Source organism: Malurus melanocephalus, unplaced genomic scaffold, assembly GCF_030028575.1.
Source record: "Malurus melanocephalus ecotype Western Australia unplaced genomic scaffold, MMel_1.1 scaffold_84, whole genome shotgun sequence".
NCBI lineage: Eukaryota > Metazoa > Chordata > Aves > Passeriformes > Maluridae > Malurus > Malurus melanocephalus.
Window position 1 is genome coordinate 848342 of NW_026623316.1, and position 4649 is coordinate 852990.

The following is a 4649-nucleotide window of genomic DNA, read 5'->3' on the forward strand; positions in this document are numbered from 1 at the left end:
ATATGTAGAGAATTAAGTATCCAGTTCTGTAAAGGGCTAGACAGAATCAGCTACAAATTTAATACCAGGTTCAGATAATTCTGCAGAGAGTTCAAGCAGAAAAAGAGCTTACAGTAAAATTCAAATGCATTTAAAGAAAATTTAAAAACTAAGACACCTGTACCGCATGACATTAGTTTATTGTATTGAAAAAGCTACACCACAGAATCTGGAGTTTCCAAAGCTTTGCAGGGAATTACTTCAGGAGTATTTGTGTTTGGCCATCAAAAATGTAAAAATCATTGTAGGGAAAGAAAAAAAAAAAAGATTTTTTTTTATCATTGTTCTAGCAAGTATCAGATTATCTCATAAAGAGGCTTCATCCCTATGAGTTTTCAGCTCTGTTTCTCAGTGCAGAGATATGGGGAGTGAGCTATTCTGTCACCTGCCTGGTTTTATCCTCAAGATTATGAGAAACTCTTAGCTACTATATAAATGTGTTTGTTTGTTTGTTTTTAGGTTCAAAGAAGCATGGGAAGCTGGGTAGGACGACTTGTAACTTAAAGGTGACTATTTGAACATTGTTTTGTTCCTAGCAAAGCTAAGGAAATGGAAGAAACCAAAATAAAATCTGTTTCAGACCCTCACGCCTAGTACTTCACATCTTCCCTTATTCAAACAATTTAATGTAAAGGAATATTCTGATGGGGCACCAACTTTTAGTTAACATTTCAACAGCATCTACAGATAATTTCCGTGCGCAAACAGTAAAAAAAAAAAAAACAAAAAAACAAACAAAAAAAAACCAAAAACCCTGAGAAGAGAAAATGTATAAATAGAGTAAGTGGGAAAATGTCATGCTCTGCAAACCCTGTGTGAGCTGTGTTAGATCAGAGAGTTGTGCTGCTGCGCTGTCCAACCATGGCCCCGAGCTCAGGGGTGGATGTGAGAGCACAGAGCACGCTGCCCCTCGCAGGAAGGGATTTGTATTCAAACCCTGTAGTGCAAATAGAACCTAAATATGTGCTTACAGATATTGTAAGTTCCCTGCTGACTACAGGTAGGCTTACTTGTATGTTTTTTATTTAAGCGTGTCTAAGAATTCTGCTGAAAAGGTGTGGAGTAAAGATCTATTATTTCAAGATTTTACTGGATTTTTAAAAAATGCACTAGAGTAGTATGTCTGCAGAACTTATTTTATTTTCCTTCCAAATAGTTCTTTTCAGTGTAAATCACTATGTTGTTCCATATGCCTAAACACAATTTCAATCATTGTAATATTTTTTACATTGCATTTTCACAACAGATTTGGCAGCATACAAAACCAATGCAGTGAAAACCCATGATTTCGTAGTGACATTTTCTTGAGTACCACACTTGGCATTCCGTTACAGTACAGTAAATGTAAAACCAACATTGAGCAAGCTAAAACACAATCTGGGTTTGGGCTAAACAGAATCCAGTTCCTGTTTGCACTTCCCAAATGCTGAGTGACTTTCTGTTCACAGAAACTGTGTATCAGCAGAACAACTGTACATTGAGGTCTATTATACATACAATATGTGTTTGCACACAGTAATCTAAAGCAGTAAGTGTAGTACAATTATCTTTAAATGTAGTGATTATGTGCCTGCCATTTCAGATTTTCTGAAGCACTTGGCATCTCTGTTTTTGTTGTCCAGTAAAAAAATACAAGCTTTTGGGTTTTGAAATTTTTTTTGTCCAACCTTGAACATGTTGGGAATCATATTTAAAAATTGTGCCTAGTTCTGATTCTTTTTCAGTGTGGATTAAATTTAAATGTTCGAAACATTATGCCTTTCAGAAAGACTTTAGGTCCTTTATAAACCTACAGTTATAGCCCCTAAAGATGATAGTTTTAAATACAATTTGATTTTCTTCCCCTGAAAGAAACTTGAATTGGGAATAATTTAATAATTACAGCACATTACATACTAGAAACTTACAAGAAATTATGTGCATATCTTTTACTTTTTGGCAACATCATCCCTCCTTTAAATTCATATTTATTCATTGTATGGTGCCATTGAGTTATGTGATGCTCTCTTATAGCTAAAAAAATACGTGATTTCAAACAAATCAATAGGTGAATGTCAGAAATTAAGTCCTCATTGCTTTTAAGAGTAGCTAAGTTGTTCTGACTTTTTTAGAAATTACAATTTGAATGTTATTCTGTTCCATGCAAGTCCTTTCTGTGGATAAGATTCCAGAAAATAAAATATTCTGGGACTGCATGAAATTTATTTTTTTTTTCCTAGATTTTGGATGTTTTGACATCATTGAGTCAATCTGAAAAAGTCCATAAATCCACCCTATAGATGTAGAGTATGCTGAAGGGGTCCTGTGTTGTAATAAAAATAATAATGATACTGTAATTAGAAAGATCGACAGTTTGCTTGCATTTTTTAAACTTCATAAAATTGCCTCTTTTTTACTGTAAAGGACCAATTAAGTCATGCATGTAGCTGTATTCTTGTGATATCAAATGTAAAGATTACATTGTGTTTAAATGAAAATAACAGGCACACATTTAAAAAGAAGATGAAGAAATGTAAATATATTTGATTAATAAAACATTTCTATTACTGTACCCTAAGCCTTTGTCTTATGTTAATATTGCCTACAGAATTTTGTGTCCGTTCTGCAGGAAATCAAATATGCTTGAATGACTGTACATTTAAAGTAGCCTCAAAAAATCCGTAGTTGTCATTATCAGCTTCCAAAAGGTGCTTGCAGCACAGAAGTTGCAAACTCGTGTGCAGTCAGAAGAGAATGAGATCAAATATAGATTTCTTGGTCTCTGAGTGTCACAACTCCAATTGATACATTGCTGAGGGCACGCTACAGTCATGTGCTCAAGAAATATCTCAGCCATGTTTTGGAATACTTTTGTGTAGGTTATGATGTAAACCATGGCATATTATAACCACGTTCTTCTCTTCTGCCTACTCGAGCACGGGTTTCTTTTTTGGTTGACGGCTTGAGTCATGTTTGGTTACCTGAATCCTGATTAAAAGGATCACCATCTAGTGGACTAAGACAGAATTTCAAAATTCCAGTTGATGTGAACTTTGATCTCATGCTTCAGATGTCACTCTGAAACCTAAGCTAAAAGCAAAAACCACGCTGGCACCGCAAGGGATCTTCAGTGCCTTTTTCAGCATTATTTCGTGGCCATTGTGTGTGTCAAAGAGCAGTGATTAGTTTGCTAAGTTACCCCTTGTTCCACTTGAAAAAATATCACTTGAGTATGAGAAAAATACGTCAGTTTCTGTCATTTTTCATGTTATATGACCTTTTACATATGCACAAGAACCACCATGGTAGAATAATTGTGTGAAACTACTGTGTTTGAGAAAATACTCAGGTAAATTGGCCAGTAGACTTCCTGCTGATTTGCAAGTAGCAGGGATAGTCAATCATTCAAGGCAAGTTCTTGCTAACGTCCAAGGAAAGGTCTTGCTAACAAGAAATTGTATTGAGTCATGCTGTATGAGATTATATCACCAAACCTGCATAATCTGTCATGAGCTAATGAGACACAAATGTCTGAAGGGGGTGGTGGGTGGAGGAGTCCTTTGGCTGATGGCCCAGTCCATGATATAAAAAAGTCCTGGGGTCCACTGTCTTACAACTCTTAGGGTGCATGATTTAGAAGGGGCGAGACTCAGGTCTGCTAATGTTTTTCTTTCAACTCATTTACTGAACTATTTTAGCTGCACTGAGGACCAGGATTGTTCTGCTTCCTTAATTTGTCTCTGAATGTGTTCACTGAGATCTGGGGAAGAATAAATGCAATATTAAAGTGCAAAAGACCAGTGAAGCATCAGTTTTACTTTTAGGCTTTTGTTTTGTTTTTTTTTTTTTTTTTTTTTTTTTTTTTTTTTTTTTTTTTTTTTGGTCCAAATAATGTGCATGCTCCCAAACAAATAGACAAGAGATGAGCAGCACCCAAGTCACTGCACACACTATTAGTTGAAATGGGTCCAGTGACTTCTTACTACCACAAACACTGTAGCTTACTACCAAGCTACACCGGAGCTGATGGCACACAGATTTTGAAGCTGCGCTCTGGCCTCCATGCACTGAGTGTCAATATTTTTTTCCCCATGCTCAGACTTAGTTCTTTTAATACCTGCTAAAAAACAGTCAGCAAAGCATTTCGAGAGCAAACTCGGCCAGCCTTGTGTTGCATGAGTGCAGGGGACAGGCTATTGGACTAACCAACCAATATAATGCAGGGTGCTTACACACCCAGTTGTCTGGTGAAGACTGACACCAACTGATGTACAAGAGTAATCTGGTGTCTAAAAATTAGATGTGCTAGAAGTCAGTGCATCGGATGGCAGTTTTATTTTTCTTCTCAATATTKCCTGATGACCACCCTGAGGTTGGCCCCTGACCAGCTAGTCAAGGGATAGCCACAGGTAGCTCCTTTGCTCTAAATCTGAATCACTTATATAGGCATAAAATAAAGACCACAGACATCTGAACACAGTCACAGGTGGTTTCCTCTTCATGTAAGTGAGGACCTCAGAAACCAAATGGTGTAGAAGATCTAAATAACCAAATATGATTTGAGCTGGTCCAAGGACATGGGAAGGGAAGAGGAACATACTACCACAGAAGGAATCAAAATCTTGGCACTC